This window comes from Urocitellus parryii, chromosome 4 (genome assembly GCF_045843805.1).
Source record: "Urocitellus parryii isolate mUroPar1 chromosome 4, mUroPar1.hap1, whole genome shotgun sequence".
NCBI classification, from domain to species: domain Eukaryota; kingdom Metazoa; phylum Chordata; class Mammalia; order Rodentia; family Sciuridae; genus Urocitellus; species Urocitellus parryii.
Genome location: NC_135534.1, coordinates 58,813,919 through 58,838,841, shown reverse-complemented (window position 1 = coordinate 58,838,841; position 24,923 = coordinate 58,813,919). Strand labels below are relative to the sequence as shown.

General features: G+C 37.4%; 1 protein-coding gene and 1 pseudogene across 1 annotated transcript in view; both read right to left on the bottom strand.

Moving 5' to 3' along the window:
* The window catches only part of LOC144254702 (interferon-induced very large GTPase 1-like), a 41,713-nt gene that overhangs the window by 15,121 nt on the left and 1,669 nt on the right, over nt 1–24,923 (bottom strand). The window lies entirely within an intron of this gene.
* Nucleotides 14,481–24,923, bottom strand: part of LOC144254703 (interferon-induced very large GTPase 1-like) — a 49,512-nt pseudogene continuing 39,069 nt past the window's right edge.

The following is a 24,923-nucleotide window of genomic DNA, read 5'->3' as shown; positions in this document are numbered from 1 at the left end:
GATCTTCAAAACAAAAGTTGAATAAAGAAACTATAGAACTCAATAATACAATCAATAACTTAGACTTAACTGACATATATAGAATATTTCAACCTGCATCAAGTGGATAAACTTTCTTCTCAGCAGCACATCCCTTCTCTAAAATAGACCATATACTATGCCACAAAACAACTCTTAACAAATACAAAAAGTAGAGATTTTATCAGATCATAATGGAATGATATTAGAAATCAAAGACAAAATAAAAAATAAAAATTTCTCCAACGCCTGAAGACTAAACAATATGCTACTGAATAAGCAATGGGCTACAGAAGACTCAAGGAGGAGATTAGAAAATTCTTAGAGGTAAATGAGAACATAGACGCACATATTGAAATGTGTGAGACACTATAAAAGCAGTACTAAGAGTAAAATTCATTGCATGGAGTTCATTCCTTAAAAGAAGAAAAAGTCAACAAATAAATGGCCTCACATTACATCTAAAGCCCTAGAAAGAGAAGAACATATCAGCAGCAAAAGCAGTAGAAGGTAAGAAATAATTAAAATCAGAGCTGAAATCAATGAAATAGAAACAAAAGAAACAATTGAAAAAATGGACATAACAAAAAGTTGGTTCTTGGAAAAAATAAATAAAAATGACAGACCTTTATCTATGCTAATGAAGAGAAAGAGAAAACTCAAATCATCAGCATATATGATGAAAAATGTTATATCACAACAGACACTACAGAAATACAAAGAACAATTAGAAATTATTGTGAAAACTTATTCTCCAATAAAATAGAAAACATTGAAGGCATTGACAAATTTCTTAAGTCATATAATTTGCCAAGTTGGAATCCGGAAGATATAAATTTAAACAGACCACTATCAAGTGACAAAATAGAAGATGCCATTAGAAGCTTACCAACTAAGAAAAGCCCAGCACCAGATGGATACACAGATAAGTTCTACAGAACTAATGCCAATATTCTACAATTTATTTCAAAAAATAGAAAAAGAGGCAGTACTTCCAAACTCATTCTATGAGGCCACTATAACCCTGATCACAAAACCAGGGAAAGACACATCAAAGAAAGAAAACTTCAGACCAATATCTCTAATGAACATAGATGCAAAAATTCTCAATAAAATTCTGGCAAATAGAATACAAAAACATATCAAAAAGATTGTGGACCATGATCAAGTGGGATTCATCCCAGAGATGAAAGGTTGGTTCAACATGTAGAAATAAATAAATGTAATTCATCACATCAATAGACTTAAAGATAAGAATCATAGGATCATCTCAATAGATGCAGAAAAAGCATTTGACAAAATACAACATCCCTTCATGTTCAAAAACTAGAAGAACTAGGGATAACAGGAACATATCTCAACATCATAAAGCCTATCTATGCTAAGCTAGTAAATGAATTAGTAAATGAATTCAGCAAAGTAGCAGGATATAAAATCAACATCCATAAATCAAAGGCAGTTCTATATATCAATTAGAAATCCTCTGAGAAGTAAATGAGGAAAACTACTCTACATACAAGAACCTAAACAGACCAATATCAATTGAGGAAATAGAACAAACCATCAAAAGGCTACCAACTAAGAAAAGCCCAGGACCGGATGGGTATACAGCAGAGTTTTACAAAACCTTTGGTACTAATACCAATACTTTTCAAGCTATCAGGAAATAGAAAAAGAGGGAGAACTTCCAAATTCATTCTACGAGTCCAACATCACCCGGATTCCTAAACCAGACAAAGACATTTCAAAGAAAGAAAACTACAGACCAATATCTCTAATGATCCAAGATGCAAAAATCCTCAATAAAATTCTGGAGAATCGGATACAAAAACACATCAAAAAAATTGTGCACCATGGTCAGGTAGGATTTATCCCGGGGATGCAAGGCTGGTTCAATATACAGAAATCAATAAATGTTATTCACCACATCAATAGGCTTAAAAATAAGAACCATATGATCATCTCCATAGATGCAGAAAAAGCATTCAAAAAAGTACAGCATCCCTTTATGTTCAAAACTCTAGAAAAACTAGGGATAACAGGAACATACCTCAATATTGTAAAAGCAATCTATGCTAAGCCTCAGGCTAGCATCATTCTGAATGGAGAAAAATTGAAGGCATTCACTCTAAAATCTAGAACAAGACAGGGATGCCCTCTATCACCACTTCTGTTCAACATAGTTCTCGAAACACTGGCCAGAGCACTTAGACAGTCAAAAGAAATTAAAGGCATAAAAATAGGAAAAGAAGAACTTAAATTATCACTATTTGCAGATGACATGATTCTATACCTAGCAGACCCAAAAGGGTCTACAAAGAAGCTATTAGAGCTAATAAATGAATTCAGCAAAGTGGCAGGATATAAAATCAACACACATAAATCAAAGGCATTCCTGTATATCAGCGACAAATCCTCTGAAATGGAAATGAGGACAACCACTCCATTCACAATATCCTCAAAAAAATATAAAATACTTGGGAATCAACCTAACAAAAGAGGTGAAAGACTTATACAATGAAAACTACAGAACCCTAAAGAGAGAAATAGAAGATCTTAGAAGATGGAAAAATATACCCTGTTCATGGGTAGGCAGAACTAACATCATCAAAATGGCGATATTACCAAAAGTTCTCTATAGGTTTAATGCAATGCCAATCAAAATCCCAATGGCATTTCTTGTAGAAATAGATGAAGCAATCATGAAATTCATACGGAAAAATAAAAGACCCAGAATAGCAAAAACAATGCTATTCAGGAAGTGTGAATCAGGCAGTATAGCGATACCAGACTTCAAACTATACTACAGAAGGTCCAGCAACCTGCCGAGTGAGAGAACAGCTACGCGCGCCTGCAGGGAACGCGGACAGGACCCACAAGTAGGACAAGGCCGGAGGCTTGCTGAAGGGCAGGCCCGTCCCCTCCCCCAGTGTCTGCAAGGTAGGCGGGACCCTGACCACTGGCAGATGGCCCCAGCGGCCTGCTGAGGGGTGGAACCGGCCCCTCCCCCAGTGCCTGCAAGCTAGGCGAACCTGCAACCCACGGGCGGGTCAGGTCCAGCAACCTGCCGAGTGAGAGAACAGCTACACGCGCCTGCAGGGAACGCGGACAGGTCCCACAAGTAGGACAGGGCCGGCGGCTTGCTGAGGGGCAGGCCCGTCCCCTCCCCCAGTGTCTGCAAGGTAGGCGGGGCTGTGACCACTGTCAGATTGGGCCGAGCGGCCTACTGAGGGGTGGAACCGGCCCCTCCCCCAGTGCCGGCAAGCTAAGCGAACCTTCGACCCATCGGGAGGTTAGGCCCAGCAACCTGCGGAGTGACAGAGGTGCCCCTCGTGCCTGCTGGGTAGGCGGACCTTTGACCGACCAGCAGAGCAGACCTAGGGCCTGCCAGCGTAGTAGACGGATCACACAAATTGGAGGAGGATCACAGCCACTACCTGCCCTGCAAGGTGATCTTTCAACCATACAAGAGCAATATAAATAAATAGAGGGAAAATTTCAAAAACACAACAGTTTCACCAAGCAAAAAGAAACGCCAGCAGTATGAAAAGACAAGGAAAGAAAGGACCACAGGCAATGCAGGTCAACTCAACTTTAGAAGAGGTAATAGGTGCAACAGATGGAATGTCAGATAGAGAGGTCAGGATATACATGCTTCAGATGATCTGGAGTCTCAAGGAAGACATGAGACAGCAAAATCAGATAATGAAAGATCACATTGACAAACAAATCCAGGAAGTAAAAGATCAATTTCACAGGGAGATAGAGGTAATAAAAAACAAACAAATAGAAATCCTAGAAATGCAGGAAACAATAAACCAACTTAAAAACTCAATTGAGAATACTACCAGCAGAGTAGATCACCTAGAAGAGAGAACATCAGACAATGAAGACAAAGTATTTCAACTTGAAAAGAACATAGACAGCTCAGCAAGTCTGCTAAGAAACCATGAGCAGAACATCCAAGAATTATGGGACAATATCAAAAGACCAAATTTAAGAGTCATTGGGATACAGGAAGGCACAGAGCTCCATACCAAAGGAATAAACAGTCTATTCAGTGAAATAATATGAGAAAACTTCCCAGACTTGAAGAATGAGACAGAATCCCAAATCCTAGAAGCCTACAGGACGCCGAATGTGCAAAATCATAAGAGATCCACACCTAGACACATTATAATGAAGATGTCCAACATACAGAATAAGGAGAGAATTTTAAAAGCTGCAAGAGAAAGAAAGCAGATTACATTTAGGGGTAAACCAATCAGGATAACAGCTGATCTCTCAACACAGACTCTGAAAGCTAGAAGATCCTGGAATAACATATTTCAAACACTGAAAGAAAATGGGTTCCAACCAAGAATCGTGTATCCGGCGAAATTAAGCTTCAGGATAGAAGATGAAATTAAAACCTTCCACGATAAACAAAAGTTAAAAGAATTTGCAGCTAGAAAACCATCTCTTCAAAAAATCCTTGGCAAAACATTACAGGAAGAGGAAATGGAAAATAACATTGAAAACCAACAATGGGAGGTAGGACAATAAAGGGGGGAAAGTAGTCAAAGAGGATAACAAATCAGGTTTAGTAACATGAATAAACAAATATGGATAGAAGAACAAACCATATCTCAATAATAACCCTAAATGTTAATGTCTTAAACTCACCAATTAAGAGACACAGGCTAGTAGAATGGATCACAAAAGAAGACCCAACAATATGCTGCCTACAGGAGACGCATCTGACAGGAAAAGATATTCATAGACTGAAAGTGAAAGGTTGGGAAAAATCATACCACTCATATGGACTGCGGAAACAAGCAGGAGTGTCCATACTCATATCCAATAAAATAGATTTCAAGCCAAAGTTAATCAAAAGGGATAAAGAAGGACACTTCATACTGCTCAAGGGAACCATACACCAACAAGACATAACAATCATAAATATTTATACCCCAAATAATGGTGTAGCTGTGTTCATCAAGCAAACTCTTCTCAAGTTCAAGAGTCTAATAGACCACCATACAATAATCATGGGAGACTTCAACTCACCTCTCTCACCACTCGACAGATTTACCAAACAAAAGTTAAATAAGGAAACTATAGAACTCAACAACACAATCAACAACCTAGACTTAATTGATATATAGACTATACCACCCAACATCAAGTAGTTACACTTTTTTCTCAGCAGCACATGGAACCTTCTCAAAAATAGACCATATATTATGTCACAGGGCAACTCTTAGACAATATAAAGGGGTAGAGATAATACCATGCATCTTATCTGATCATAATGGAATGAAACTGAAAATCAATGATAAAAGAAGGAAGGAAAAATCAAGCATCACTTGGAGAATGAACAATAGGTTGCTGAATGATCAATGGGTTTTAGAAGACATCAAGGAGGAAATTAAAAACTTCCTAGAGTCAAATGAAAACACAGACACAACATATCGGAATCTATGGGACACATTGAAAGCAGTTCTAAGAGGAAAATTCATTGCTTGGAGTTCATTCCTCAAAAAAAGAAAAAAACCAACAAATAAATGATCTCATACTTCATCTCAAAATCCTAGAAAAAGAAGAGCAAAACAATAGCAAAAGAAGTAGAAGGCAAGAAATAATTAAAATTAGAGCTGAAATTAATGAAATTGAAACAAAAGAAACAATTGAAAAAATTGACAAAACTAAAAGCTGGTTCTTTGAAAAAATAAATAAAATTGACAGACCCTTAGCCATGCTAACGAAGAGAAGAAGAGAGAGAACCCAAATTACTAGCATACGGGATGAAAAAGGCAATATCACAACAGACACTTCAGAAATACAGAAGATAATCAGAAATTATTTTGAATCCTTATACTCCAATAAAATAGAAGATAGTGAAGGCATAGATAAATTCCTTAAGTCTTATGATCTGCCCAGATTGAGTCAGGAGGATATAGACAGCCTAAACAGACCAATAACAATAGAGGAAATAGAAGAAACCATCAAAAAATTACCAACTAAGAAAAGCCCAGGACCGGATGGGTATACAGCAGAGTTTTACAAAACCTTTAAAGAGGAACTAACACCAATACTTTTCAAGCTATTTCAGGAAATAGAAAAAGATGGAGAACTTCCAAATTCATTCTACGAAGCCAACATCACCCTGATTCCGAAACCAGACAAAGACACTTCAAAGAAAGAAAACTACAGACCAATATCTCTAATGAAACTTGACGCAAAAATCCTCAATAAAATTCTGGCGAATCGGATTCAAATACATATCAAAAAAATTATACACCATGATCAAGTAGGATTCATCCATGGGATGCAAGGCTGGTTCAATATACGGAAATCAATTAATGTTATTCACCACATCAATAGACTTAAAAATAAGAACCATATGATCATCTCGATAGATGCAGAAAGAGCATTCGACAAAGTACAGCATCCCTTTATGTTCAAAACTCTAGAAAAATTAGGGATAACTGGATCATACCTCAACATTGTAAAAGCTATCTATGCTAAGCTTCAGGCTAGCATCATTCTGAATGGAGAAAAATTGAAGGCATTCCCTCTAAGATCTGGTACAAGACAGGGATGCCCTCTCTCACCACTTCTGTTCAACATAGTCCTCGAAACACTGGCCAGAGCAATTAGACAGACGAAAGAAATTAAAGGCATAAAAATAGGAAAAGAAGAACTTAAATTATCACTATTTGCAGATGATATGATTCTATACCTAGCAGACCCAAAAGGGTCTACAAAGAAGCTATTAGAGCTAATAAATGAATTCAGCAAAGTGGCAGGATATAAGATCAACACGCATAAATCAAAGGCATTCCTGTATATCAGCGACAAACCCTCTGAAACGGAAATGAGGACAACTACTCCATTCGCAATATCCCCCCAAAAAATAAAATACTTGGGAATCAACCTAACAAAAGAGGTGAAAGATTTATACAATGAAAATTACAGAACCCTAAAGAAAGATATAGAAGACGACCTTAGAAGATGGAAAAATATACCCTGCTCATGGATAGGCAGAACTAACATCATCAAAATGGCGATATTACCAAAAGTTCTCTATAAGTTCAATGCAATGCCAATCAAAATCCCAACAGCATTTCTTGTAGAAATAGATAAAAGAATCATGAAATTCATATGGAATAATAAAAGACCCAGAATAACAAAAACAATATTAAGCAGGAAGTGTGAATCAGGCGGTATAGCGATACCAGACTTCAAACTATACTACAGAGCAATAGTAACAAAAATAGCATGGTACTGGTACCAAAACAGGCGGGTGGACCAATGGTACAGAATAGAGGACACAGTAACCAATCCACAAAACTACAACTATCTTATATTTGATAAAGGGGCTAAAAGCATGCAATGGAGGAAGGATAGCATCTTCAACAAATGGTGCTGGGAAAACTGGAAATCCATCTGCATCAAAATGAATCTGAATCCCTATCTCTTGCCATGCACAAAAGTTAACTCAAAATGGATCAAGGAGCTTGATATTAAATCAGAGACACGGCATCTGATAGAAGAAAAAGTTGGCTATGATCTACATACTGTGGGATCAGGCTCCAAATTCCTCAATAGGACACCCATAGCGCAAGAGTTAACAACAAGAATCAACAAATGGGACTTACTCAAACTAAAAAGTTTTTTCTCAGCAAAAGAAACAATAAGAGAGATAAACAGGGAGCCTACATTCTGGGAACAAATCTTTACTCCACACCCTTCATATAGAGCCCTAATAACCAGAATATATAAAGAACTCAAAAAATTAGACAATAAGATAACAAATAACCCAATCAATAAATGGGCAAAGGACCTGAACAGACACTTCTCAGAGGAGGACATACAATCAATCAACAAGTACATGGAAAAATGCTCACCATCTCTAGCAGTCAGAGAAATGCAAATCAAAACCACCCTAAGATACCATCTCACTCCAGTATGATTGGCAGCCATTATGAAGTCAAATAACAACAAGTGCTGGCAAGGATGTGGAGAAAAGAGTACACTTGTACATTGCTTGTGGGACTACAAATTGGTGCGGCCAGTTTGGAAAGCAGTATGGAGATTTCTTGGAAAGCTGGGAATGGAACCACCATTTGACCCAGCTATTCCCCTTCTCGGTCTATTCCCCAAAGACCTAATAAGAGCATGCTACAGGGACACTGCTACATCGATGTTCATAGCAGCACAATTCACGATAGCAAGATTGTGGAATCAGCCTAGATGCCCTTCAATAGATGAATGGATAAAAAAAAATGTGGCATTTATACACAATGGAGTATTACTCTGCATTAAAAAATGACAAAATCATAGAATTTGGAGGGAAATGAATGGCATTAGAGCAGATTATGCTAAGTGAAGCTAGTCAATCTTTAAAAAACAAATACCAAATGACTCCTTTGATATAAGGGGAGGAAACAAGGAGAGGGTAGGGACGAAGAGCTTGAGACGAAGATTTACATTTACAGGGTTGAGAGGTGGGAGGGAAAGGAAGTGAGAAGGGAAATCGCATGGTAATGGAAGGCAATCCTCAGGGTTATACAAAATGACATATAAGAGGAAAGGAGGGGTAAGACAAGATAATACAAATGGAAGAAATGATTTACAGTAGAAGGGGTAGAGAGAGAAAAGGGGAGGGGAGGGGAGGGGAGGGGGGATAGTAGAGAATAGGACAGACAGCAGAATACATCAGACACTAGAAAGGCAATATGTCAATCAATGGAAGGGAAACTGATGTGATACAGCAATCTGTATACGGGGTAAAATTGGGAGTTCATAACCCACTTGAATCAAACTATGAAATATGATGTATTAAGAACTATGTAATGTTATGAACGACCAATAAAAAAAAAACAAACTATACTACAGAACAATAGTAACAAAAACAGCATGGTACTGGTACCAAAACAGGCAGGGGGACTAATGGTACAGAATAGAGGACACAGAAACCAATCCACAAAACTACAACTATCTTATATTTGATAAAGGGGCTAAAAGCATGCAATGGAGGAAGGATAGCATCTTCAACAAATGGTGCTGGGAAAACTGGAAATCCATATGCAACAAAATGAAACTGAATCCATTTCTCTCCCCATGCACAAAAGTTAACTCAAAATGGATCAAGGAGCTTGATATCAAATCAGAGACACGGTTTCTGATAGAAGAAAAAGTTGGCTCCGATCTCCATCTTGTGGGGTCGGGCTCCAAATTCCTTAATAGGACACACATAGCACAAGAGTTAAAATCAAGAATCAACAAATGGGACTTACTTAAACTAAAAGTTTTTTCTCAGCAAGAGAAACAATAAGAGAGGTAAATAGGGAGCCTACATCCTGGGAACAAATCTTTACTCCTCACACTTCAGACAGAGCCTTAATATCCAGAGTATACAAAGAACTCAAAGAATTAGACAATAAGATAACAAATAACCCAATCAACAAGTGGGCCAAGGACCTGAACAGACACTTCTCAGAGGAGGATATACAATCAATCAACAAGTACATGGAAAAATGCTCACCATCTCTAGCAGTCAGAGAAATGCAAATCAAAACCACCCTAAGATACCATCTCACTCCAGTATGATTGGCAGCCATTATGAAGTCAAATAACAACAAGTGCTGGCAAGGATGTGGAGAAAAGAGTACACTTGTACATTGCTTGTGGGACTACAAATTGATGCGGCCAGTTTGGAAAGCAGTATGGAGATTTCTTGGAAAGCTGGGAATGGAACCACCATTTGACCCAGCTATTCCCCTTTTTGTTCTATTCCCTAAAGACCTAAAAATAGCATATTACATGGACCCTGCTACATGGATGTTCATAGCAGCACAATTCACAATAGCAAGACTGTGGAACCAACCTAGATGCCCTTCCATAGACGAATGGATAAAAAAATGTGGCATTTATACACAATGGAGTATTACTCTGCATTAAAAAATGACAAAATCATAGCATTTGCAGGGAAATGGATGGCATTAGAGCAGATTATGCTAAGTGAAGCTAGTCAATCCCTTAAAAACAAATGCCAAGTGTCTTCTTTGATATAAGGAGAGTGACTAAGAACAGAGTAGGGACGAAGAGCATGATAAGAAGATTAACATTAAACAGGGATGAGAGGTGGGAGGGAAAGGGAGAGAGAAGGGAAATTGCATGGAAATGGAAGGAGATCCTCAGGGTTATACAAAATTACATACAAGAGGAAGTGAGGGGAAAGGAAAAAAATACAAGGGGGAGAAATGAATTACAGTAGAGGGGGTAGAGAGAGAAGAGGGGAGGGGAGGGGGGGAGGGAGGATAGTAGAAGATAACAAAGGCAGCAGAATACAACAGTCACTAGTATGGCAATATGTAAATCAATGGATGTGTAACCGATGTGATTCTGCAATCTGTATACGGGGTAAAAATGGGAGTTCATATCCCAGTTGAATCAAAGTGTGAAATATGATATATCAAGAAATATTTAATGTTTTGAATAACCAACAATAAAAATTTTAAAAAAAAGAAAGAAAAGAAAAGATACTTGGGAATCGACTTAATAGAAGAAATGAAAGAACTATACAATGAAAACTACAGAACTCTAAGGAAAGAAATCAAAGAAGACCTTAGAAGATGGAAAAATCTATCTTGCTCTTGGATAGGCAGAATTAATATTATCAAAAAGACCAAACTACCAAAAGCACTGTACAGATTTATTGCAATTCCAATCAAAATCCCAATTACATTCCTCATAGAAATAAAAAAAAGCAACCATGAAATTTATCTGGAAAAATAAGAGACCCAGAATAGCTGAAACAATCCATAGCAGGAAGAGTGAAGCAGGTGGCATCACTATACCAGACCTCAAACTATATTACAGAGCAATAGTGACAAAAACATCATGGTATTGGCACCAAAACAGACTGGTAGACCAATGGTATAGAATAGAGGACATAGACACTAACCCACAAAATTATAATTATCTTATATTATACAAAGGTGCCAAAAACATGCACTGGAGAGAAGATAGAACCTTCAATAAATGGTGCTGGGAAAACTGTAAATCCATATGCTGCAAAAAGAAATTAATCATCAAAGTGTGAAATATGATATATCAAGAACTATGTAATGTTTTGAACAACCAACAATAAAAAAAATAAAAAAAGAAAGGTGATTGGAGAAAAAAAAAAAAGAAAGAAATTAATCCCCTATCTCTCACCATGCACAAAACTCAATGGATCAAGGACCTAGGAATTAAACCAGAGAGACTGCGACTAATAGAAGAAAAAGTAGGCCCTAATCTTCATCATGTGGGATTAGGCCCCAACTTCCTTAGCAAGACTCCTATAGTGCAAGAGTTAAAACCAAGAATCAATAAATGGGATAAAATCAAACTAACTAAAAAGTTTCTTCTCAGGAAAAGAAACAACCTGTGAGGTGAATAGAGAGCCTACATTCTGGGAGCAAATTTTTATCTCTGATACATCAGCTAGAGCACTAATATCTAGGGTACATAAAGAACCAAAAAAACAAATAACCCAATTAACAAATGGACCAAGGACCTGAACAGACACTTCTCAGAAGAGGATATACAACCAATCAACAAATATATGAAGAAATGTTCATCATCTCTAGCAATTAGAGAAATGCAAATCAAACTACTCTAAGATATCATCTCATTCCTGTCAGAATGGCAACTATTATGAAGACAAACAACAATAAGTGTTGGCAAGGATGTGGAGAAAAAGGTACACTCATCCACTGCTGGTAGGACTGCAAATTAGTGCAGACAATATGGAAAGCAGTATGGAGATTCCTTGGAAATCTGGGAATGGAACCACCATTTGACCCAGCTATCCCTTTCCTTGGTCTATACCCCAAAGACTTAAAAACAGTTTACTTCATGGACACAGCCACATCAATGTTTATAGCAGCACAATTCACAATAGCTAAAATGTGGAGCCAAACTAGATGTCCTTCAGTGGATGAATGAATAAAAAAAAATTTGGCATATATACACAATGGAATTTTACTCAACATAAAAGTGTATAAAATCATGCCATTTGCAGGTAAATGGATGGCGGGAGAAGATAATGCTAAGTGAAGTTAGCCAATCCCCAAAAACGAAATGGCGAATTTTTTCTCTGATATAAGCAGGCTGACTCATAGTGGGGTAGGGACGGGGAGCATGGGAGGAATAGAACTCTAGATAGAGCAGAGGGGTTGGAGGGCAAGGGAGGGGGAAGGGGGTTAGCAAGGATGGTAAAATGTGATAGACATCATTATCCAAAGTACATGTATGAAGACACGAATTGGTATCAACATACATTATATACAACCAGGGATATGAAAAATTGTGCTAAGTATGTGTAATAAGAATTGTAATGCATTCTGCTGTCATTTTTTTAAATCAATTAAAAAAAAACAACAAAAAAGAAACCACTAAGATTTCATCTTACTCCAGTGAGAATGGCAGCTATTATGGAGACAAAGTATTAGTGAGGATGTGGGGAAATGGTACCCTCATATACTGCTGGTGGGACTGCAAATTGGTGCAGCCAATATGGAAAGCAGTATGGAGATTCCTTGGAAATCTGGGAATGGAACCACCATTTGACCCAGATCTCCCTCTCCTTGATCTATACCCAAAGAACTTAAAAACAGCATACAACAGGGACACAGCAACATCAATGTTTATAGCAGCACAATTCACAATAGTTAAACTGTGGAACCAATCTAGATGCCCTTTAGTAGATGAATCCATTAAAAAATGTGGCATATATACACAATGGAATATTACTCAGCAAATAAAAGAGAATAAAATCATGGCATTTTCAGGTAGATGGATGGAGTTATAGAATATAGTGGTAAGTGAAGTTAGCCAATCCCAAAAAACCAAATGGTGAATGTTTTCTCTGATATAAGGAGGCTGACTCATAGTGGGGTAGGGAGGGGGAACATAGGAGGAATAGAAGAACTCTAGATAGGGCAGAGGGGTTGGAGGGCAAGGGAGGGGGAAGGAGGTTAGCAAGGATGGTGAAATGTGATAGACATCATTATCCCAGCTCAATAAATGCGCTAAGAAACTGAAAAGATATGTCACAGAAGAAGAAATACAATCAAAAAACATATGAAAAAATGTTCATCATCTCTAGTAATTAGAGAAATGCAAGTCAAAACTTCTGTAAGATTTCATCTCATTCCTGTCAGAATGACTTAAAATCAGCATACTACAGTGACACTTCCACATATTTATCACAGCTCAATTCACAATAGCTAAACTATGGAAGCAATCTAGATGCACTTCAACAAATAAATGGATAAAGAAAATGTGGTAGGTATACACAATGGAAAAAATGAAATCATGCATTTGCAAGAGAATGTATGGAACTAGAGAACATCCTGCTAAATGAAATAAGCCAATCCCCCCTAATCCAAAGGCCAACTATTTTCTCTGATAAGCAGATACTGATTCATAGTAGGGGGTAGGGTAGGGAAGAATGAAGGAAATTTGTATTGTGCAGTGGGGAGTGAGGGGAGGGGTGGAGCTGTGGGGATGGGAAGGACAATAGAATGTGACAGACATTATCACCCTATATGCACATATGATAACATACTGGTGTGACTCTGCACCATGGACACCCAGAGGAATGAGAAGTTTTGCTCCATTTCTGTACAATGTGTCAAAATGCACTCTACTGTCATGTATAAACAAATTAAAAAATAAATAGAAGGGAGACCAGTAAATAGAGGAAGGGGATTAGAGAGAGGGAGGGGAGGGAAAGGGGAAATACTAGGGAATAAATTGTTCAAATTATACTGTTTTATTGTGTGCACATATGAATACATTATAACAAATCACACTGTTATGTATAATTATAATGTGCCAATACAAAGGGAAAAAAACATTAGATTGTACAACTTTAATTGGGTGAATTTTATGATATGTGAATTCTATCTTAATAAAGCTATTTTTAAAAGATTTTAAAAAGAGTGAATTTTCTTCATAAATTGAAAGAGTGAAAAATATTCAATCAAGGAGTTAAAGTCCATTAATAGTTTCCGGTCAAGACCTGTATATTTGTTCAGCTGCCATGCAGTTACTCTATAGGAATTTGTAGAAACACACAATGGCTTTTAGTTTCTTGTGAAATGATGTTTATTTGAGATAGATTTTTTAAAAATTCAGAATACTATTTCAAAGCATTACATAGGTATTTTAAGTACTTTTTTACAATTTTGTCATATGATCCTCTTTTAGTAATTTTTTTCTCATCCAGATGGAATTTAGGCAGAGAAAAATAAAGTCATTTTACAGGCACTCAAACTCCCCAAATTTAAGCATCCATTTTTACATACTTTAATCACAAAGTGACTATTTAAAGTTCTAGTTATAAGGAAGATGTGTTTTAAAATTGGTTTTGTACTCTGATTTTTGTTCAGATGCTAAGATTCTTATGTGTTCATTGGGGATTATTGCTTTTTCGACTCATAAAGCACATACTGCTTTGTGATTTTTTGCTCATTCATCAGGGATTTGACCTCTATTTGCAAATTTTAGCTGATATTTTTCTTCCAATTTTGTTCTGAAATTACAGATAAACCATTTCCAGTATGGGCTGGGTGGATGAGTCTGGGGTGATGCTCCATGTGGCATAATTCCTTCCTGCCTGCCGATAGTTCTTATAAGAAATATTACAATCATCTGTCAAAGCAAACAAATGATCACTTGCAACTAAACTAGAACAGTAATCAATGGCAAAGTGGCATGTTCTATACCAGTTAGATCAATTGACAGCCTGAAGACGATGAAATGGAACACTGTGGTCTCCATCATGTTTAGGAATTGTGTTTGTACATATTGCTTTACAGAAGGGACACTGTTTCCAGCAGCCACAGAGATGTTTAGAGAGGATTTTTCCAATTTCAGGAAACATTTCATCTATATTCCTACTTGAAAAATTTTGTTCTACTTTTTTCATTGCAGGATCCAAAGCTGTACTCATGGCTTCTTTGAGAAACTCCATATCTTTTATTTCCTGGTGTTCAATGCTTATCAAGTCTCTTCATGGGAAGATCAACTTGTTCCCCAGGTAGTCACAGAACAAATCCAGCCACTCAGATGCAGTGCTGCTTGTATCTTTAGCTACTGCTGTGCATTCATGAGTGGCAGAGAGAATGCCATTCTTGATGTCATCTAAACAGATTTTGAAAAAAGTTTTTATTTTTTTTTTATCTCTGTTGTCTGAACAGTACTTTTTGGTATAGTTCTCAATGTAACTCCTACAAAATGATTTTGGATTGTGAATGTATGGCCAGTAATTTTCAGAATTTTCTTCTTTTGCGAGAGAGATGAGAATGTGTTTCTCCAGGTTAGACCTGTTTCCATTGAATGCAGGGAATGTAACTCTCATGCCCCCAGTTATTTTAATAATGATTTTTTTCCCGTATGGTGTCAGAGACAGCAGGAGTGAGCTTGTACCACAAAAAGTCAACAAAATATGTGATTGAGGTTGCACCTTGGCAGGATATCTTGAAACTCATAAAAAAATCATTTTTCTTGCTTTCTAGATAGTTTACAGGATCATTTACTGTCTGAAATATACTGTGCATTTCCTTAAAATGTTTTTATGCTCTACAAAATAAACACCAACATAACTTGATTTTGTATTCACTGGTGAATATATATCTGTCTTTAGTGAGTACAGAATTCAATTCATTTTCTGTAACTCTCAGGATTTTATGGAAGTCACTTTGATCATAATCATGTTGTTGACTCCAAATGCTGTTAATCGTTTCATCAAATCTTGAAAAACTATGTTCAGTAGTCATATTAATGGACACTTTATCACAGGCATCTAAGTTCTTTGAGAAAGTGCAATATTCTGTACACATCTTGACTTGTTTTCCAAAATCTATTTGAAAATCTTCTCCAGTATTTCTCTTTAGTTTTTCCACTATGTTTTTCTCCTTTTTGAAATAATCCAAAAGGATGTTTTCAGGTCCACATCAATGTTAGGCTCTACAGCTTGAGGGATATTTGAGGACACTTCACATACCTATTTTCCCCAAAGTTGGTTGAATTTCTCACATAAATCTTCATCACTCAATTCTTTAACATTTACACTTAAAGCCAATTTTTGACTCCTCTCAAATAATTTATTTTGATATACCTTCTTTTTCCATTCCAATTGTTCTTGACTTTTTTTGAGACTAATAAGTTCATTGGCTTTTCTTCTAGTGTCTGAAATAAGTAAATTTTTAAGGACTAGCAGCTTATTTTCAAAATGGGATTTCTACTGGATGAATATATAACTCTGAGTTTTCAGCAAAATATTTTTTAAATTCTTGCTTGATGGTTTCATATATCTTTATAACTGGATCCTCAATCATGTTTGCTGTAAGTGTCAGAATTTTTCTATTCTGAATCTGATTATGAAGCTGGTTCTGCATGTCCAAAATGTGACTCCGGAGCTCCCAGGTCCCGTGGTTATACATAGTTTCCAGTTTGCTCATGGCCATGACCTCTTGTGTGTTCTTGACACTGAAAATGAAATTCTCACTTACAAGGGCTCTCCACAAATCTGGAATTCTGAATTTTACATCTGATATCCTCATGATACTTCCTCTGGATTCCTGTTTGTCAGTCAAAAGGATTCTACTTTTCAGTTCCTGGACATTGTGGCTATAGTGAGGATTGGGAGGGGCCATGGGGGAATTGCCATCCCAGAGGTGAGCAAAGTAGTACACGTGAGTATTGACATCAAATTTGATGATGTCACTGAAACTGGTTACATCTGAGCACTCTTCTTGTTTAGCAGCCTGTGCTGCCATTTCATCTAGCTTCTGCTGTAACCACCTTCGTCCTTCTGTAGTTTGGTCTTTAGCTGTCATTTCTCCTACATTCTGATGCACAAATATGCAAGTTGAGGATATTTTCACTTGTTTCATCCTCAGAAAGGCTTGGACAGCTATCTGTAGGATGTCTTGCATTTCTGATGGATTCTCCCCAAGGACAGAGAGAACAAAGAGCAATTTGTCTCCAAGTTTCTCAGAGAGCTTGTCAAGAACAGCTGTCACCCACTTTAGGGGCACATAGGAAGCATCTCCATCCATCAGCTCTATGGGGACACCAGCTATCATCAGGTCTGCAGCAATTTGGGGAAGGGAGAGAAAAATTGTCTCTCTTTTGGCAGAAGTTTCTTCCAGAGCTTCATAGATCTGGCCAACTTCTCTGAGAAATTGCTCAATTCCCAAGGTACAGTCAGTAATCTCAGTAGATATGGCTTCTATTTTATTTTGCCAGAGTTTCAAGTTGCTGGTTTGGGATTTTTGCTTTTCTGTTTTCACAATTGACCACAAATGAGTTAGTTTTTCATGCAAGTTTTCCAAATGCTCTGCAGTCAGGCTATCCAAAAACACACTCATCCATTGCAAGAAGTAGAGTACAGTGTGAGTTTCTGAATATTCATGGAGAATTTGAAGGACAAATCCCATTATATCTTTAAGAGGAAAGGCTCTTGTCAACTGCTGATGTCGTATTATTTGTTTATCTGTCTCAACATCACTCTTGTGTTGTTCAATGCTTCTACTCCCTTTTTCTCTCAAATGATATAGTTGTTTGTCCTTCTTACACCAAAGATGCCATAGTTGACCCTGAAGGGGTAGAAATCTTTCCTTCATCTGAGACAACCCTGTTTCTTTTAGGAAGTCATGATAGCCCCTGCCTTTTGTTTGGCTTCCTTGCAATTTTTCTGGTCTTCATCAATAAGAAATCCTTGCTGGCGAGCAATTGGAGAGCAGTGCTCCATGCTGAGAGCTGTGTCAGAGAGCTCTAGCAAACATCTGATGGTAGTTATGAGCTCCTCTGTCAATTCTGCCTCATTTGTATTCCTCAGGCTTCTACCACCATTATTGGCTTTGGATTTTTCTTTGTCATCAAGTAAAAAGATCAGAGATCTTGATGACTGCCAGAGATCATGGACTATTTTTTTGGTTTTGTTTGTTGTCATCAGTAGCTGACATGAGGACCACAATGAGAGAAGAGACCTCCTGCAGGAAGGTGAGTTGATTCTTATGTTCCTTTGCATCTCCATGAAGGTTCATGAAGGTCACACACTTGTCAAACCTGTCCTCTTCCCCTCCAGGGCAGAACCAGCAGATTTCCACCACACCCCCCATCAAGAGGCAGTTCTTGCTGCTTTCTCTGCAGTGTAGGTGGAAAAACACATCATGTTTGTGTTCACTGAGAAGACAGTTCATGATCTGAGATTTGGAAGCAGAGAGGCCACTGCCAACTCTAATGAAGGACACAATGGGAGTGGAGACACGACACATATGAAGTTTCTTGTGACTGTTCTTCCCTTGTGGTGATTTCTTTCCTTGCTGCCAATTTCTCCTAATTTGTCTGAGAGACCAGAGAGAGAATTCAATTTGAGACGTACAGGGATTTGGCACCAGGAGAGGCAGGGCAAATTGACAGATGGATAATTTGGTCAAAATATATTGTCGGGCAAAATCATCTGCACAGTGAAAAATGGCCATCTGAATATCCATGGGGTGAATGTGGGGCCTGGACTCTGTTCTCAAAGGATTGTTAGTAAGACTATCACCATCTTCAAAAAAGTCTTCATAAGGATCAATAGCCTCATTTTCCTGTTTGGAGGCATTTGGAGAGACCTGATGTTATATGTTTTCATCATCTTTGAAGACCTGGTACCTCAGTCCATAATCTAGCATCAGTAGCTTCTGAAGGAAATAGAAGGGAAGTTCCTGTTCAGATTTGGGCTGGGTGTTGCACTTCTCAAAACAGTGGCCTGAGCAATTAGACAGATGAAAGAAATTAAAGGCATAAAGATAGGAAAAGAAAAACTTAAATTAGCACTGTTCGCAAATGACATGATCCAATAGCTGACCCAAAAGGTTCTACCAAGAAACTTCTAGAGCTAGTAAATGAATTCAGCAAAGTGGCAGGATATAAAATCAACACACATAAATCAAAGGCATTCCTGTATATCAGTGACAAATCCTCTGAAATGGTAATGAGAACAACCACCCCATTCACAATATCCTGAAAACAAATAAAATACTTGGGAATCAACCTAACAAAAGAGGTGAAAGAACTATACAACAAAAACTACAGAACCCTAAAGAGAGAAATAGAAGAAGACCTTAGAAGATGGAAAGATATACCTTGTTCATGGATAGGCAGAACTAATATCATTAAAATGGCCATATTACCAAAAGTTCTCTATAGGTTTAATGCAATGCCAATCAAAATCCCAACGGCATTCCTCACAGAAATAGAAAAAGCAATCATGAAATTCATCTGGAAAAATAAAAGACCCAGAATAACAAAAGCAATTCTAAGCAGGAAGAGTGAAACTGGTGGTATAGCGATACCAGACTTTAAACTATAATACAGAGCAATAGTAACAAAAACAGCATGGTACTGGTACCAAAACAGGTGGGTAGACCAATGGTACAGAATAGAGGACACAGAGACCAATCCACAAAGTTACAACTACCTTATATTAGACAAAGGTGCCAAAAGCATGCAATGGAGAAAGGATAGCATCTTCAACAAATGATACTGGGAGAACTGGAATCAATATGCAACAAAATGAAATTGAATCCCTTTCTCTCACCTTGCACAAAATTTAACTCAAAATGGATCAAGGAGCTAGGAATCAATCCAGAACCTCTGTGTCTAATAGAAGAAAAAGTTAGCCCTAATCTCCATTTCATGGGATCAGGCTCCAAATTCCTTAATAGGACACCTATAGCACAAGAGTTAAAATCATGAATCAACAAATGGGATGTATTCAAACTAAAAAGTTTTTTCTCAGCAAGAGAAACAATAAGAGAGGTAAATAGGGAGCCTACATCCTGAGAACAATTATTTACCCCTCACACTTCAGATAGAGCTTTAATCTCCAGAGTATACTAAGAACTCAAAAAATTAAACAACAAGAAAAAAAATAACCCAATCAACAAATGGGCCAAAGATCTGAACAGACAAAGGAGGATATACAATCAATCAACCAATACACAAAAAATGCTCACCCTCTGTAGCAATCAGAGAAATGCAAATTAAAACCTCTCTAAGATACAATCTCACTCCAGTAAGAATGGCAGCCATTATGAAGTCAAACAATAACAAGTGCTTTCGAGGATGTGCGGAAAAGAGTACTTGTACATTGCTGGTGAGACTGCAAATTGGTTCAGCCAATTTGGAAAGCAGTATGGAGATTCCTTGGAAAGCTGGGAATGGAACCACCATTTGACCCAGCTATTCCCCTTCTTGGACTATACTCAAAAGACCTTAAAAGAGCATACAACAGGGACACAGCTACATCAATGTTCATAGCAGCACAATTCACAATAGCTGGACTGTGGAACCAACCCAGATGCCCTTCAATAGATGAATGGATAAAAAAATGTGGCATTTATATACAATGGAATATTACTCGGCACTAAAAAATAACAAAATCATGGCATTTGCAGGGAAATGGATGGCATTAGAACAGATTATGCTAAGTGAAGCTAGCCAATCCCTAAAAAACAAATGCCGAATGTCTTCTTTGATATAAGGAGGGTGACTCAAAACAGAGCAGGGAGGAAGAGCATGAGAAGAAGATTACCATTAAAATTGGATGAGAGGTGCGTGAGAACAGGAGAGAGAAGGGGAATTGCACTGAAGATCGTAGGAGACCCTCATTGTTATGCAAAATTACATATAAGATGGTGTGAGGGGGAAAAAAGAGAGAGAGAGAAATGTGTCACAATAGATTGGGTAGAAAGAGGTGATGGGAGGGGAGGGGAGGGGATGGGGAGATAGGAAGGGTAGCAGAATACAATAGACACTAGTATGGCCCTAAGTATAAATATGGCTGTATAACCAATGTGATCCTGCAATCTGTACACATGGAAAAATAAGATTACATACCCCACTTGAATCAAATGTATGATATGTCAAGATCATTGTCATGTTTTGAGCAACTAATAAAATAATTTAAAAAAAATCACTTGTCCATGACAGTTCTGAAATCTAGCTGGGAAAATTTCAATTGGAGTTTCTCAATTAGGTTTCCTAGTTTGAGTGAAAAACTCAATAGTTTATTGTTGTGCTCCCTGGGCTTTTGACTCTGCCTTCTGTATCAGTATTCCTTTTCCATGAAAAGTAGACAAGGTTCACAACTAAGCAGTTTTATTTGTGTAACCAGGGCACATTTCATGCTTTGAAACTAATGCTTACTGCTCTGATACAGTGGCTTATTTAAAAACCAACATGTTTTTAATTTTCCCTTTCTCTTCTCCCTCTCCCCCTCCTAAGTTTGAGGGAAGCAAGATTACCCTTCTTCCCATCCTAGGCTTAGTTATTTTTCCATAAGCACACCAATAGGAATGAAGTAGTTGAGACTTTGGGGATAGTGCCATAAAACCTAAGAAACATTTAACTACAAGTGAATTATTGACCACTCACAGGGCACACCTGTAAAGTAGTCTTAGAATCATCCTTTTAAAAGTTGTTCCCACTGATGATCAAAATCACAGCCTCTGGGAGAGGGGTCCCTTTTTTCTATTTTCAGCAGAGCAATAAAACTTATTTTTCCTTTTCACCAAAACTGTGTCCTCATTATTATTAGCATCGGGGACAAACAAACAAAATACCTTAAAAACTCAAAAACGTTCAAAAAATTAATTCCTATCTTTAGAGAGATTCTGACAGGGAAGATCTAGCTACTGTTTAGGAATTTATTTTTTCATAAACATTTAAAATTTCATTTGAGAAATGCTATCAATTGGTCAACTACATTTTGAAAAAAATGCTGTCCTAAGCAGCTATTTTAAGTGGAGAAAATATAACAGTGTAAAAATACATATATTTGGCATTTGGATGGTCTGGACATGAAAACCACTAATCTGAGATTATTTCTATCCTAGTTTATCCTGAAGTATTCTTTCTGGCAGACTATTTGTGTAAATATACCTGAGGCTTCAATCACTGTGCTAAAATGTTCAACTGAAGGGTGTTCTGGAATTTAAACTCAAGGATAAAGAAATGGAAAATGTGAACTATAAAGAAACATCCAGCATAGATCCAACAATGCTGTCAACTCTGAGTGACTGTGCTACGATTCCGAGGAGACATTATTGTGGGAGGCCATCCTCAGACATGATTTGTATTACCTCCCTGGCTGGGTGAGAGGCACTTAGACACAGCTGTGACAAAGCTATTCCCCACCCCTTCCCAGGTCCTAAGCCTTGTCATGCAGAGGCGTGTATGGACACTGCCCTGAAGACCCAATCGTCCCTGTTGGCTTTCAGATGCTGCCCCCTCTTAACCCTCATTGGATGGGATTATCCATTGAATTTTTTGTTCCCCAATAAAAGCCCACTCCCTGGTGTGTTCTCTCTCTCTCTCTCACTAGTCTTCTTCTGTAAACCTCGCTACCTCATTAGGTGGCTGGAGGCGGGAGCTAGGAGAAGCTATCCCAGAGCTGGTATTAAAGGTAATGAGAGTCTTGTCTCTTTAATTTAAAACTCCCTAGCAATTACTTATGAATCAAACCTTCTTTCATAAAGCCAGCACTGGGAGTGAGGCAGAGATTAGTAAGAAAATGGGAGGAAAAAAGATCATATTTACAGTATAAGAACATTTTCCAGAGCAAAATGGTATGATACTTCATGTTAAAAATATGCATCAAATGTTGATCAGAATAAATAACAACAATGATTTTATAGTTTGCTTATATGTCCGGATAGAAATTCCCTAATCTTAGAGTAAATGGCTGAGTGAAGTCAAGCAAGGGGGCTCATGATTGTAATCCCAGTGGTTTGGTAGGCTGAGGCAGGAAGATAACAAGTTCAAAGTCAGCCTCAAAAACTTAGTGAGACCCTTAGCAACTTAGTGAGACTCTGTCTCTATACAAAATATAAAAAAGATCTGGGAATGTGGCTCAGCGGTTTTGTGCCACTGGGTTTAATCCTCTTCCACAAAAAAATTTAGTGGATACACTAAAGACCAAACTCTTATTTTCAGAGACCTTAAAAGCTGACTGATATGGGAATGCAAGTACCAGTATTGGCTACTCCATGATAATATAGCACCATTTTTAATGGCTATGATTAGAAACTTAAGATTATATAGATACTAAATTTGTAAAAGAACAAGTAAAATTATTAGTATGAATAATTATTATTGTATAATGTGGAAATTTAAAAACTGTTATTAAAATTCCAGTTGGTTCAATGCAAGATATGGTATTGCACGGATGGGGATTGTGTGTGTGTGTGTGTGTGTGTGTGTGTGTGTGTGTGTGTGTATGTGTGTGTGTGCATGCGCGCACACATGTGTGCATGTGGTGAGAGTGAATATGTGTGAATTTGATAGAAAATGATTTTTAATGTATTGAAAATCAATGGAGAATAGTCATGACACATTCAAAAAGAATGATACATCCAAACTAAATGGAATAATAAAATGAAATAAAACTCAGTAAGGGCCTCAAAAGTAGGTAAAATTACAAATTGATCAAGAAATCATGAATATATATAAAATAAAATTGTGATAAATAGCTAAGATTTCTATCTCTTGGTATATGCCAATATGTGCATATATACATCAAGACACATCCATGAAAAAGTCCATGGAAGGACTATTCATAAAAATCAAACAAAACAACCCAAGTGTACATCCACATCCAGATGAGTACATAAGTTGTGACACATCTATACAATAAAATGTTACACAACAATGAAAACAAATATCGCAGCTATCCATAACAATGTGGCTTAAACTCACAATATTGAAGTCAATACAAAAAATGTATAATGTATGCTTTTCCATAAAGACAGAAAAATGTTTCAAAAAATAACTTGTAATATCTCCATCTTCCACTCTTTGGACTCCAAAGAGTGACATTCCAAAGAATGTCTTGACTTTACCCATTCTTCTAATCTGCACCACTAAACTTCATATATTCATAATTGAATATCTAAGTTATACAGCTATTGAACTTTAAGTGCTGACCCCTTTTTTACTCAGTGAAGTTGGAGAGAGATTATAAAAGGTCTGAGAGGGTTAAAGTTCCCTTTAACCTACAACCCAGAAGCTCTGAAGGAAGCTAGGGGCACAGGAAGAGCTACATCAACTAAAGTATTGCTTGAGGCTTTTCTCACCTTTGCTGATTTCATTTTCTGATTCTAAGTAATGGGGAAGCTACCTGGCCAGACCTTTCACACCTTCAAATTTAAGATTGCAGCAATCTATTTTTATGTTTTTCTCTCTGGTCCCTCAAAAAGTTAGGAATAGGTAATCTCAAAATATGCTGAATTGGTACATTGATTATTTCAAATTGCCTTAAAACAGTGACTTCAAAAAAGAGCCACTTGGTCTGTCTTTTCCTGCATGCAGCAAGCCATAACAATTGTCTTCAGAGAACTGTCACCAAGCCAAGGTGGAAAAATAGCCTTAATCACCAAACACTAGTAGTTAGGGTGGTCATGAACCTGACAAAGAAACTCTTTGGAGTAACACTTATCTTCCACTACCTTTTCTATTCTCCTGCCATAAAGCTTCATGATATTCCTAGAATTTCTATCCTAGTCCAGAGATCCATTTGTCCTGGCATCCCTTCTAAATGTATTTTTTTCTTTAAAGAGTATGAAAAGAATTGGTCATTTCATTGTACTTCACTCCCTTGTGAAGATCTCCATGCTGATGTAAGTTTAATAAAACTTTCTGCTTTCCTTTTTTCAATCTGCATTTTATTAATTTGTTTCTTAGATCTAGTCAAGGAATCCACATAGAAAGTAAGGCTTTTGTATAGGGGATTTCTCCCTGTCCTACATCTCCAAGGGAGTGTTCCTAACCTCTTGGCATTATTAACTGTCTGTCCTCTAAATCCTGCT